Here is a 14,937-nt window from a genome sequence, read left to right on the forward strand (position 1 = left end):
GGATTTCGGTTTGTGTGGCCCGACAAAGGTTACATTTTAATCGACTTGTACACAATAATAAGATCTATGTAACAAAATGTAGGTGAATATTACCAAAATTAGTAAAAATATACACACTGACAACAGTACCCGTACCATGAGTCACTGGCAATATGAAAACTGACATATACGGTATCGAGAACGTAATTTACTTTCTATACATCTCTCTGCACTTATATGCGCGTCCAAGCGAGATGCATAGAAAGTAAGTTACGTTCTCGATAGCGTTTTTGTCAATGCAGAACTGGTGGTAGCCACACAGTTTACAAAAAATATTTCGTAACAGACAATTTTTTTCGTAATAATTTGAAATATAACATTATGACCGGTCTAGCCTAATAGGTAGTGACTTTGCCTATGAAGCCGAGTCCCGGGAAGGGCATTTGTGTGATGAGCACAGATATTTGTTCTTGAGTCATGGGCTTTTTCTCTGTATTTAAGTATTTGTATATTATATATATCGTTGTCTGAGTATCCACCACACAAGCATTCTTGGCTTACCGTGGGACTCAGTCAATTTGTGTAAGAATGTCCCAATAATATGTATTTATATAAAAAACCGTCATCACAAAACATGTAGGTAATTAATAAAACCAGGCGTTACTTTGCGGAAATCCATAGTAATACAAACAGTTTGAAATGCTATTTAAATTATTAACAAGCATAATGCATCTCATAACAATTAAAATTAGCCTCAAGTTTTTATCTCTAAATCTTTTTTCTTAAAGTAGTTCTATTCTGATCTTCATGAGCAGTTCACCAAATAGCATTATTTAAATGCAAATGCTTGGTTTTTAGATTTCAACGAAAAAATATCTATATGTATGCTTATAAGAGTTGAGGAGTTATCTCAGTTCCTCATAAAATCCATCATCCCAACTCGAGCTTGAAAACCTAACTTCCTTAACAAACATAACAAAGAGAAGAAATCGCCAAACGCGAACTATGCGTCGTTGAAGAGTTCCGTTCTGGTCATCATCAGCAGGTCCATTTCATCAAATGCCAGTTTTTCAATGAAAATCCTTGTTTTGTTGATGAACATACATAAATCACTATATGGATGACTTCAAGATTTGAGGATTTCCCTCGATTCCTTATGGATCTCTTCATCATAACTGCGTTTTGACAAAAACGGGATCAATTTTAATGTATATACTTACAATAAATAAATAAACTAAATCGGCCGAAATATGACGGAGTTATGAAATAACAAACATAAAAAACATACGATCAAATGGAGAACCTCATCCTTTTGAAATCTTGACGTCGGTTAAAAATATAAAAAAAGATTAGAACTATAAAAAGTATAGTAGTTACTCTGCACTACTATGATAGGTAATCATTTAAATAAATGGTGAGATTATTTGCTGGCCATCAAACTCTATTAATCATCTCCGTCATGTCACAATATTTATTTACTCTTGATTACATCAACTTCGTAATGTGACGTCACTATCACTTTCACTCGTCTTGATGTCTCTTGCATCATTTTATCTGTGCCATAAACTTGCAAGTGGCTTAGCTGAATATTCTCTATGCTTATGATATTTAGGGTTCCGTGGAAAACTTATAGCGAAACTATATCATATCCGTCTGTCTGTCCATCCGCGGCTAAGCTCACTGACCATTAGTTTTAATTACAAACTGACCATGGTATTTTTTTCCATTTTACTTCATGCAATTTTTTTAATACTGTAAAAAAATGTTTTTAATACAGTTGCTCAAAAAGTGCTACTTTACGTAGCTGTTTAGCGTGCGGAAAATTGCATTTCGCGAACTAGTGCTTTTTATTTTTCCACATGTTCCAATTCTTCTACTGCTTATTGATGAGTGTTAATGTTAGTTTCCTTTAAAAGTCATAATCAACATAAAAACCTACTGTTAATGTAAAAATAATAAATAGAAGCATATTTCATATTTTATTACTTACCTCTTCATCATTATAACACGTATATTTTTTAATATTGAATATTGAAAAACCGTTATTAATAAGTTGTCTAAATGGAACGGAATAGCTGCCGAAACGCCTGTCAAAGCAGAGGCGTTTTTCTTACTGCAAGAATATTTTAAGTTTCCAAAGGCAATATTCGATATTGTTTTTATACAATTTAAATATACGATACACAAATAATCGTAAATAATGATACTTAGGTAATAATAGTATAATATTTTATATTTACAACTTATTTTTTTGCAACTGTATTAAAAAACGTCGTTCGATAACCGTGCGGAAATGTCATTCTTCACTCGTCCCGAGTCTTGTCACTCGCCTACGGCTCGTGGCAAGATATCTCGGTACTCGTGAAGTAATGACATACTTTCCGCACTAGCATCGAAATATACTATTTCGAATGTACAGTCACGAAATTTGAAGGTTTGTCACTTTAAGATTCCATGTAATGACATTAAGGTTCAAAAGTGACAAAACTTCAAATTACTTTATTGTGCAAGTCAAGCCCATTCAAATGACACCCTATTTGACCTAATAACTAGATTTTGGAATTCTCCTCTATTTATATTTATGTGTATTTATTTTCGCGATGGAGGGTGAGGACATTAATTGCATGTAAAAATTCGCAAATAAAATAAGTATAAAGGGTTAGCACCAATTGACTAGCACGTTATTATTTAGCTGATTAGCAAAGAAATATTTTGTTTTGTTTGTTTGTTTGTTATGGATTTCTGCAAAGTAACGCCAGATTCAATTAATTAAATGTATTTACAATAAAATCAGGGTTTTAAAAGCTGCCCGGTGGGAGTTGCCATGGTGGCATGGCAATGAGAAAATATTAATTTACGCAGAATTAATATTTTCGAGCTAAGTAATTACTAATACAAAACATCGTCTTTACATCGTCGTCGTGACAACAGATTATGTCTTTAAGTAGTTAGTTTGTTTCTTTATTTAGTTAATTAGAATACTGATGTAGATACCAATTTTTTTCATTTTATTACCAATTGTCCTTTGTTCAGTCATGATCACAAGTTTCTTTCCAAGTATAAGGTGCATTGGGGTAACTTCGAAAACGCGATAATTTAAAAAAATGTACATATACAATAATAAACTAGCTGTAGAAATAGTAAACACTGCCTTCGTGAGCGTTGAAGTAGCATAAGTATTGCTAAATCATGAAGTGCTTCTGTTTTAGTAGATATTGGGTACTTTCGAAAATATACCGCTTTTGAAGTTATCCCAATGCAGTGTTGGCCGAACGTTAATTAGAATTGACCATTAACCATTACAAATTGAACTGTGAACTGTACCCATCCGTTACGGTTTACGGTTTAATGTGTAATGGTTAATTGTCAATTCTAATTAACGTTCGGCCAAAACTGTCCCAATGCAACTTACCTATCACAAATGTAATATGGAATCATTTTTAATCGACTATTTATTAATTATTTATGTCAGTGCTTAGTGCACGTCTTATGTATTTAAATTTAACTTTATATAATATTTTCTGAATGTTGGTTTAACTTTATTTAATTTAAAGGTGTTTTTATTATTTTAGTGTTTTCACATTTATAATACTATTAATAAATAGTTAGCGTACTTGAATTAATTCTCTCAAATCTCCAATTTTTTTTATTCTAATTATTACTGATATTTTATTTAAAAGCCAGTTTTAGTGTGCAAACATGTTTGTTTTGCTTATTTTTGTACAACTTTTAATAGCAACACGTTTTTAGGGTTCTGTAAATGAAGGAAAGAAACAGGGCCCGGTTACTAACTTTCCATCGTCCGTCTGTCCTATCTTAACAAGGCTGTATCTTGGTAATAGTAATAAATAGACAGTTGTTGTTGATTGAAATAACTTTTTAAAATCTGTGTTCGTAGGAAATAACCATCGGAGCGCTATTAGTGCAATTCGAACTTGAATGATTTTTTTGCTGTTTGAAGGTTGTTTTTGCATAAAACCGTATTGGCATTAAAAGCAAACCCAGAAGTAATATAAAACCGGTCTAACCAGGCGTTAACCCATGTCACAAAAGTGTATTATTTAACTTCCCCTATCAAGCATGAATTAAGTTTAAGCAGTAGGCATTGGTTCAAGCGGCCGTCATTCTGGACTCAATCCCTGGTTTGTTACAATAAGTTTTTGGAAACTTACTTTTGTATCGCTAGCCGCGCTGACTGTATATAGCACATTGTAGTGGCGCAGCTACGCCTGCCAAATTTACATTTTTTTTTGAAGTGCAGACGTCCGGTAGGATTTGTTAGCTGTGCGTCCAATACGCAGTTCGTCCAAATGATATCATTACACAAACAGTACTTACATAAATTGTTACAGATCGGGATTTTATATGTATTGGGGCGATACACTGACCAGCATTCGGAATAGAGCCCATATCCCAAAGCAAATTCCTTTAAGGGGCTCCCTGGTGCAAATGACCTTCGATCTGAATCCCTTAGTTTTCTATTGTTTTTTGTAGCTTATCATACTAACAGCAACGGCTTTAAGCAATATTGTATTATTAATAGTAGTTCAAAGTTCATTGTCTTCAAAATATTTGGCATCAAAGTTGAAAAAAATTGGTCCAAAAAACTGGTTTTCTGGTCATAACTTTTGTGTTAATTAGTTTAAAATTAAAATACCTGGCCAGGTTTTAGAGACGTGAAAGACGAACTCATATATATAGATTTCGTATATGTAAGATCCTTTACAGCAATCAAGTAACGAAAAAAGTGTTTGTTAGACAATGTATAAAAAATCATAACAAATAAGTATTCATTTCTTTCAAAGTCCGGCAGACCAGAATGGAGGTAAAAGATTGAAAGACCGACAGCCGTTTGTCTAATAATTATATCTGTAGTATCACGGGGAATACTATATAGAATTAAATAGTTGCATAGCGTTCACGGGCATACATATGTAAGCAAATTTTAGTGATCGTAGCTTTAAAGTCACTGCACAGTAAAATATATTCAATGTAAAGAAGTAGCTTGTTTTTTAAGTGTATTAATTCTAAACAGCCTACTGCAGGAATTAAAATAACATTTTTCACTGAAATTAAACTTCTAACTATAATTATGAATTGGGCTCCCATTCAATATTTATAAGAAAAAATAAATTGTGAAATTACGATACCACCAAGTTTGCTACTTTACAGTTTACATAGATTGAAATTATGGCTTTGGAAGAGATACGCTGATTTTCATTATTCAAATAAAGGTAAACATCGGCTTGCGGTTTAAATGGGGTAATTCAAATCGGAAGGGATTAGCCAAGTACACATGGCCATGTATAATTTTACCCAAAGGGGAAATATGAACGTAAAATTGTACATCGAAGCTTTAATATGTTGGACCACCTGTAGTTCTACTCGTATTTATTATTATTGGCTCTATATTTGTATTACCCGATGGGAATGCCTCGAGGAATGCCAAAGAAAACTTCAATTTGTTTATTTTATTATGAAATTTGTTTTAATACGTTTTTATTGGATAGGTACCTAAAGCTTTAAACTAGGTATCTACTAATAATTCGCTTTTGTCCTATTTTGCGAGTAATGAATTATTTTTCATCACACTTGCTCGAAAAAGATCTTATTTCATGCAGGTGTACTGAAGGACAAGGGCCTATTTTGTTCCCGCGGGAGTTATGGATTGTGAAAAAAAAGAGCTATAACTCCCTAGGGAGTACAGAGTACAGAGTTTAATCAATTTTAATTTACATTTTTTGAATACTACGTCGGTGGCAAACAAGTATACGGCCCACCTGATGGTAAGCAGTCTCCGTAGCCTATGGACACATGCAATTCCAGAGTAATATCTACATGAGAGTTGCCGATCCTAACACTTCGTACCCTCGTTGAGCTCTAGCAACCCTACTCACCATCCCTATTACCTCACCATGTCTTACTCATCGTATCATGCATACAATGTAAATAGATGTGTATGCACTATACAGGAATCTCTACTCCCGTATTCACCCACAAAGCTAATCATATCCAGCGACAGTGCAGTATTGCTTTGAATATTAATATGGCATCACTAGCTATTGTCGAGGAACAACGAAGTAACAACATTATACGGGGTGGCATTGGAAACATAATAATAATTATTTAAATTGATATACTATACGCTATATGTGTTCCTAAATAGATATTAGCTTTATAAATCTCTAGGGGGCACTGTCGCGTGTTTATACCCCAGACCAACGCTGTTGTCCGTATTTAACCACGGGCAATGGCGAACAATATTCGTAGACCGCCATTCTATGTACTTAAATATTCGTAAGTACAAGCCAACCCTAATGTAACCTTAACGCAATAAGTATGAATTGTTCAAACTGAAGCGTTACGGTAACTGCACTAGTGCAATCGCAATCTAAATGTAACCTTTACTGTAGAGAAGAGTGGGTGAATTGCGGATACTTAAGGTCATCATTGAATAAATCCAAAATGATTAGTGAGCCATCTCATTTTATCTTAAATTATACTTTTGTTATCAATCTTTAAAAATGGTCTTGCACCATCGGTAATTATTAGTAACTAATCAGCATTTTTTTAAAATAATACAAAACCCTTTCTGTCCGCAATTCTCCATTGCCCGTAGGTTAAATACGGATAACAGCGTTGGTTTGGGATATACACAAGTGATAGTGTCCCCTAGCTGTTTATAAAGCTAATATCTATTTAAGAACATTCTCTGGGATGATGCTCATATAGTTTATATAACAATTTCATAGCTCTAAAGATCACTCAAATGAAGTTTGCAGGCACAGGCAATTAAAAACATATGTATTTGTACATGAAACCTCACGAAAATGACACCTAGCTTGATGCAGGTTCGCAGCCTCCCGTCACGACGTTTATTTGAGCATCAAATGTGCCAAGGGCATTTCCCTGAAGGCGGTCATGGGGGGTGAAAGGTGCCGTATCGTTCAAAACATGAACGTCCTCAGTTATCCCCTGTCCGGGATTATCCCGCTCTCCCCTACGCGTACAAAATGAACAAATCGTATCGTAACTTGCATGGAAGATAATTATCTTATTAAATTTAATAATAATTAAGTGTCTTATATATTAAAATAATGCTATCCCGACTGCAAGATATCATTTTGGTGGCTTTCGATTAAAAGTACTGATGAACTTTTTATGATCATAGCGCAAGTAACTTAATTCGTACTGAAATAAAGTTATTATATATAAGTAAAAATCAGGTTTCCAGGGTTTTCAGGATTATAAATAAATAAATCAATATTATAGGACATTATTACACAAATTGACTAAGTCCCACAGTAAGCTTCATCACACAAATATATGCTCTTGCCAGGATTTGAACCCGGGACCATCATTATTACTATCATCATTATTATGTACCTATATTTATTGTTTCTATTTTTTATTTATTAAAATGGCCATAAAACGGACCCGGGTACGTCCTTAAACTACGCCCAAAAGAGAGCTATGGGCATTGTCAATGTCATCTCGCTTTGTGTGGTAGGGCACAGCACAGCGGATATCATTCCAGATCTAGAGCCTTACAGAAAACCGCAGCCAAATAACACTAGACCCTACTCATAGTGTTGTGTTCCTGCCGGTGAGTAAGGTTGCCAGAGCTCAACGAGGGTGGGGGGGATTGCTAGGGTCGGCAACGCGCATGTGACTCCTCTGGAGTTGCAGGCATACATAGGCTACGGAGACTGCTTACCATGAAGCGGGCCGTATGCGTGTTTGCCACCGACGTATTAAAAAAAAAAACCTAATGTATGAGTGTATACCTACACCTACTCCTTACTTTTGCGCCGAAGAGTAAAAAATATTTTTTTATTTAGTTGTGGTATATTATTTTTATTTCGAATATCAAAAGCCTTACAAATCTTTCAACTACAAAAGTAAAAGATATAAAAATGTAACTCCTCACCTTATAAGTCAAACACTATCCACTTAACATGAACACAACGTACACACAATTTTTTTTTCGAAAACAATAGTTTAGGCAGTTCGTACGTCGCGTGCGTCAAGGGAGGCTTTGCGGATTAAACTACTTTTGAATGCGTGCGAGTAGCTAGTGCCGTTCACTCTGGCTCCGGCTTTGTTCATCAGAACGCGGACCGGTTGCGTTTGTTTGCACCACTAGTATACCAAAATTCTATGAAAACTTGCAATGCGTCCCACTTTTAAGAGGAAAGCCTGCGACAATTTTTCGTTATTGTTTTTGGGTTATACGCGTAGCGGAGAAATCATAACATTTCATACTTCGAGTCTCTTTATAAGCCTCTATTATAGTTTAACATTGATGTTCTTATACCGGAACTGGTGAAGCGGTAGAGAAATGTTGTGTCGCCAAAATTATTGTTAGTTCATTAAGCGCCACTTGCACCATCCCACTAACCCGGGATTAATTAACCTTGGAGATAAGTAAGTAAATATTTTTTATTGCACCAATAATTATACATTTTACATAACATGTAAAACTACAAATTAATTTTAAAGGAACATAGACCAGTTACCATGAATAGAATAATGATGAGTTAGAATAGTTATAATGCTTACGTCCAGTACAATTTGACACTGGGTTAACGATTTAACCGCTTAACCCCGGGTTAGTGGGATTTTGCAAGTGGCGCAGAATATTATTTTGATCGACCGAGGTGGAGACAACTTCACCAAGCTGCACTGACAAAAAGAGCACAGCTCTTAAATTGAAATAGATAAAATCTGTAAGGTATTTTGGTATTTACCTGATTGCATGAAAATATATGATAAGTATATGTTTTGACTTCGGGTAAATCATGTATACAAGTATATTTTTACAAATTATACATTAATATTGTATTGTATTTTACTTACTACTAAAGAGAGTAGCACCTAAATTATTCAAAAGTATTATCCTCCAAACAGCGCATATCCATTATAGGGGCTGTGCGTCTTGGAGGGTGATCTGAATCGGAAATATAACTGTAAATTGACACAATACGCCAAAGCAAGTGCTGCCCTCTACAGTTTACGTACGTTTTTTGTACATTATAGGTTCTGCCATATTGTGTCAGCTTAAACTTGTCATTTACACTTCACGCCAATAAACAGGGGCCCCTGTGTTGTCCTCTATAGTTCATGCACGTTCCCTATAGGTTTATGCGTATTAAAACAGACACCCAAAGGCGGCGTTCCGATGGCAACTGCAGCTGCATTACTGTAGCGGCATTACTGCTGCGGCTTGATGCGAGCGCTGTCACTGGCAATTGCCTAAGGGCCACTTGCATCATCCCACTAACCCGGGGTTAACCGGTTAAACTGTTAACCCAGTGTCAAATTGTACTCGTAACCATAGTAAGTCCAGGTTTAACAGGTTAACCCGGGGTTAGTGATTGGTGCAAGTGGCCCTAGATAATATGAGTGTTAAACGTTCGCCACCTGACAGTAACGCGGCATCGAATGTGATACTGATAGTGATCTGTCAGTGTCATAATTCACGTTTTTGGTAGAAGAAATGTCACTTTTAAGACTGAGAGATCAGTATCTAAATCAGGATCTAATAACTAAAATCTAGAACTGGCCTGTTAGAAATTGCCTGACTGGTTTCATAGGCACAAAACTACTCGTACATTTAAAAATACCATTCAGCCATGGAAATTAATTTAGTGATGTCTTTGAGAGGGTCAAATAAAACTAAAAATAATTACAAAAACTAGAGATGCCTTGGAATACCATTTTGATATTGAAAGTAATTTGACCTACCGTATAAGGTCACAGTTTATTAAAATATACCCAAATACGAGGTCCGTATATATAGTAATTCTTTTGATTGGAAGGAAAATCCCACTGTTATGGCTTTAAACCGGTTTTTTCAGACGAATAGCATAATTAAAATTAAATGACGCGTGGGTCGAGGACTTACGTTTTATTCGAGAGCGAGCGCAATGACGTACATAATATTGGTTTTTGTCTCTGATGTCCTATATGAGCAGGCTATGTGTGAGAGCGCGATTTAACACCTGCATTAGACTCAAATTATATTTCATTGTGCTAAATGTAACCAAATTTAAGTAATTACTCTGTATAAAGATAACATTAATTTAATGTGATTTGGATTTGATCCAATTTTCTATTAAATTACACTCTTTATTTTAACGGATTTATCAGTCAATTACAGGCCAGTTAATATAAAAGCTGAATCATGAAGCCCTAGTAGATCAGGATCTCTAGAAGAGTGTCGAATGCATAATGTTAGACCGCAGTTTGATTTCTGATCCTTGTAGTAGGTCTCCCAGGCTTCAAGAAACCTGATGTTGCCGGGCTGTAAAGTGATGCTGTTCGCCCCACTACCCCTCCTGAAAACCCCCTATAAAATGTTCATTGTTTTTACAGTTTTTTGTTATAATAAATTCATCGACGATCGAAATAAACTGCTATAACGTAGATCATGACATATAGTTTGCCGGAGCTTTTTTAGACGGTCGACGTTTAGCGAGGTTGTCAAGTAATATGTTTGTGGAGCTGTTAATGTCAGATGCCAGGTCAAAGAAGTTGCCAATTCAAATGAGATTATTGTTAAATATAGTTACACGTGGTAAAACGCTTCAAACACACACACAAACTTATATTATAGTGGTAAAATATTTATTTTCAAGATACATTCGTATTTAATCAGTACTACAATGAAAGTAAGTTATTTAAAATTGTTTTCTTGGCAGACTTTTTATATTTGAGATATTGTATTTAAAAATGAGTATTAAGTAATTAATGTAAAAACTTACGGAAAATGTAATTCAGCCAAGAAAACAATTAATTTTAAATAACAAGCTCACTTTCATTGTAGTATTGATTAAATAGGAATTTATCTTGACTTTAACAATTATGTATACGACACTCATAGTGTTGTGTTGCTGCCGGTAAGGTTGCCAGAGCTCAACGAGGGTGCGGAGTGTTAGGGTCGGCAACGCGCATGTGACTCATCTGGAGTTGCAGGCGTCCATAGGCTACGGAGGTTGCTTACCATCAGGCGGGCCGTATGCTTGTTTGCCACAGACGTAGTATTAAAAAATAGGTAACATGCATAACGTCGGTGCGAATTAAAAAATCGCTATGTGTTTTAGAGCTACTTTTCAGGAGACGAAAAAAACTGTTTATTTCTCTGTACGTAACATATTTGTTACACCTTTATTTTTTATATAAACGATCTATAGTTTTTACATGGTAAACATGAAGAAAACAAACAGTTTTTTCTTAGTAATTTATTATAGGAATTAAAAACCAGAATTTGGCTACATAGCGATTTAAGTTTGGTTCACTTAAAATAGTCATGTGCGAAATTGATACATGGCGATTTGTTGCCAACGTTCTGTAGCACAGGAGATGTTACATAGCGGATATTATAATGAGTTAATACAAGTTTTGTTGCTTGATTTTTATCATTTTAAAGTATTTTAGTTATTAATTACAAGTGAAGTTTTCCTTTTTTACTTAAATCAGTAAAAGTATCATTACTGTCAGAACAAATGTAAGATATATACTCAAATTAGAGGAATAAATCCAGATACCTGGTACCTATATATATAATTTATATTTATTTTAAGAAATCCCGTATTCTTATTCAAAATCATTGAACCAATCACACTTCATTTTTTTAGTATTTAATAATATTATTATAATAAAAACTCAAGTTGATTTACATTTTTTACACATTAAGATTATCGTAAAAGTAATGGTAATCTTTGTGTACTTATATAATATTTGGACGAGTATAATATGGTACCTACTGGTTCATTAGCTTCATTCTATTCATGTCTTCGTTGTGGTAAGAGCTTGAATGTGGCGGTTTGTCGCATTTTGTTTTTATCAGGCATAATACTCAAGAAACTATGTGGCAAAGTTTCATAATAATAAAAAAATATGGGATCTAAATAATTTATAATTGTAAGATTGAGTAGGCCTTGCGTGCCCCATGCAGGTTATGTACCTAGTCAGTTGTTGAATAAATTGGAGGTTTGAATTATGTTAAATTAATACATTTTAGGTTCAAATTGGACACTGTCAACTTCCATCATAGTGTGGCCTTTCTCCAATATGAGTTGTTCAATTTTTATAGGTACTCGAAGAAGCCGAAAAAATTAGACAAAGCAATGCTCAAGACTTTGTTTCTTTTGCTAGGAAGAACAACCATCAGATATGACGTAAACTTTTTTATAAGCAGTGTCGTGTTAATTTATGAACTACCTCACTGTTGATATCCAAAAAAACACCATGGAACATTCTGTATGCGGATGATATAGTACTTGCTAGTAAAGACCTGAAAGAACTGGAGTCAACACTAGAGCAGTGGCGAGAAACTCTGAAAAATGCTGGACTGGAAATAAGCAGAAATAAGACGGAGTACATGCACTGTAACTTTTCAAAGTCTCCGAGCAACGCAACCATACATATGCAGGACACTCCTCTATCAAAGGTTGCGTCCTTTGAATACCTCGGTTCTATCCTGGCAAGCGATGGAACCATAGAACCCGACGTCTCGAATCGCATCAGCACCGGATGGATAAAGTGGAGAGAAAAAGGTAAAGGGAAAAGTCTACAAGACTGTGGTCAGACCAGCCTTGCTATTTGGTGCGGAATGTTGGCCCCTTAAAAAGAAGCAGAAAGATCAACTGCACGTAGCAGAAATAAAAATGCTGCGATGGTTACAGGAGGCGTTACTCTGCTCGACAAACTAAGAAACGAGTACATACTTTCCGAGTATTTAAGACCAATTCCGGAGAAAATATGTGAGTGGAGATTCAGGTGGTACGGCCATGGAATGAGACGCCCAAAAGAGAACAGTGCTTGACATTGAAACCGGACCGAGCGGACGAGGCAGGCCCCGAGACACGTGGACATCTAAAATAAACCAAGATCTAAAGTTAGCCCAATTAGATCCACAGACGACCCAGGATGGAATGGCCCGGCGAAGATTGATTAGGAGAGCCGACCCCAACTGAAATGGGACAAGGCGAGGACAAAGAGGAAGAAGAAGAAGTCGTGTTATGTTATACAACATTATGTTATGTTGTTCAGTCACAAAACAAGTTGCAAACACACCGCCTTGTCTTTCATGCTATACATATATATTCATAGATATTTTTTATCTTTTTTGACATAGGGCATGTAGTTTTCTGTTCATCGTTCAGTTTGTTGCTCAGACACCAAGAGCTTAGGGCAGGGAAGGGCACTTTGCATGTCCATTGTGACTACTAGAACCGTTGAAGAATGTGTAAATCGTAGATTTCTTGGGGTACATTATCTTCCTTATAGCCTATGCATGGATCACATTCATCTTTCCTCGGTTTGAAACTAGTCATTTTCTTTTCTTTTAAATTTTCAATAAATAATTTACGTGTAACTGACCCCAAAAAGGTTCTCTCAATATATGTCCAAATACTGTCTCGTCTACAAATGACTAGGGACAACAGGCACTTGTTCTAGCCACGGGTCCACAAATCTACATTTAGAAATTTTAGGTGTTGATGTTGGAATCATACAGCTATTAATTTTACGTATCTAAGAGGTACTTGGGGTGGAACTTTAAATTCCTAAGAGAAAAGGGGACGGTCGGTTCCTCTCTGGATATTGATATTTTGTAAAATATGTTTAAATAATTTGATGTATATTAACCATATCTATACCCCTAAGTTTGACTTTTTTCTATTTTTTTAAATAATGTGACAAATAGGGTACCTACATATTTACAAACAGACAGAAACAAATAAACAGATTTCATTTTTTTTAAATACTCCTAAATCTTATAATAATTAGAAATTCACAATAATTCTAACGTAGGGGCAGAGCTGTGGTTTATATCCAACAAATAGTGTCAAAATATTTTCAATAATTTTAATATCCAGAGAGGGAAATGAGGACTACGGTAGGTAATTCACTCCACAAAAATTCGCCATGTGCAACATATTGCCATGACCCTCGACGGAAAACAGTGCATTTAAATTCGCTATGTGCCAAATACCACATAGCTACTTTTTTCTTCCTAACTTTGTTCTGCGAGCACATAGCGGAATTAGTTATTTTTTAAACTAATAAAGATATCAAAAAAAGTGTTTAATGGGTCGACGGGGAATTAAAAAAGGAATTAAAATATGAAATAATCAAAAAATCATAAAAAAACACAGCGATTTTTTTATTCGCACCGACGATAAGTATGATCATACCTAATACCTACCTTATCTGTTTAAACTGTTGGATCGATCTCAGATATTCGTTCAAGCATGTCGCTTGTGTGTGCGTGGAATATTTTATAATTCGTTTGCGTAAATAATGTACCGTTCTGGGATTTCCGTAACTTAATCGAGGTTTGATGTTTATAACATAATGTTAGCAGAATAATATTACAACGTCCACGTTTATTTACATTTTGAGGAAAATCCTTATTTTAAAAATCTATTTGTGATGGTCAACCATTATGATGCCTAGTATACTTGCCTTTCGGTTTCGACTGATGACGTCGATACGGTTCAGTTGTTTGTGATTAGAAGTAAATAAATCATAATGGAATCAATGATCAATCATGATACAAAATTCCAAACATATGTTTGATGACAAGCCTTATGGCCCCGTAGTTTCGTGCTCTCACTCTTACTGAGCGTAAGAGAGATGGATGTGTGTGTTCAGGACCGCGCAAGATTTTAATTTGTTGTATGTGTTTTAACCTGGTTTTAACAAAAAAAGTAATCGATGAATTCCCTAAAAAATAAAATTGCGCATTTTTTTTTAATATTAGGTATAAGTGTTAATTTACATTATACAGGATTGGTTGGTATCTCTTTTTAAGGATTCAAATCGATTAAGCCACGAGAGAAAATCCTCAAGATTGCTAGTAACATTTTTGGAAAGTGTGATCTAAAAAAGCGCCGCCAATTTCAAAAACTCCCCTCTCTGAAACTACCAAGCGTAAATCTCGGGGCTAAG

General features: G+C 35.1%; 1 protein-coding gene and 1 long non-coding RNA gene across 2 annotated transcripts in view; one reads left to right on the forward strand and one right to left on the reverse strand.

The window, feature by feature from the left end:
* The window catches only part of LOC133522848 (uncharacterized), a 49,572-nt gene extending 41,469 nt beyond the window's left edge, over positions 1–8,103 (reverse strand). The window contains exon 1 of the mRNA XM_061858312.1: positions 7,910–8,103. The gene's annotated coding sequence lies outside the window, so the exon portion shown is untranslated. The remainder of the gene's footprint in view (positions 1–7,909) is intronic.
* Positions 8,104–8,235: 132 nt separating this feature from the next.
* LOC133522849 (uncharacterized) lies at positions 8,236–14,678 on the forward strand. Its single transcript, XR_009800142.1, has 2 exons — positions 8,236–11,049; positions 14,170–14,678. It is a non-coding gene; the product is annotated as an uncharacterized LOC133522849 (long non-coding RNA).
* Positions 14,679–14,937: the final 259 nt, after the last annotated feature.

This window comes from Cydia pomonella, chromosome 11 (assembly GCF_033807575.1).
Source record: "Cydia pomonella isolate Wapato2018A chromosome 11, ilCydPomo1, whole genome shotgun sequence".
Classification (NCBI taxonomy): domain Eukaryota; kingdom Metazoa; phylum Arthropoda; class Insecta; order Lepidoptera; family Tortricidae; genus Cydia; species Cydia pomonella.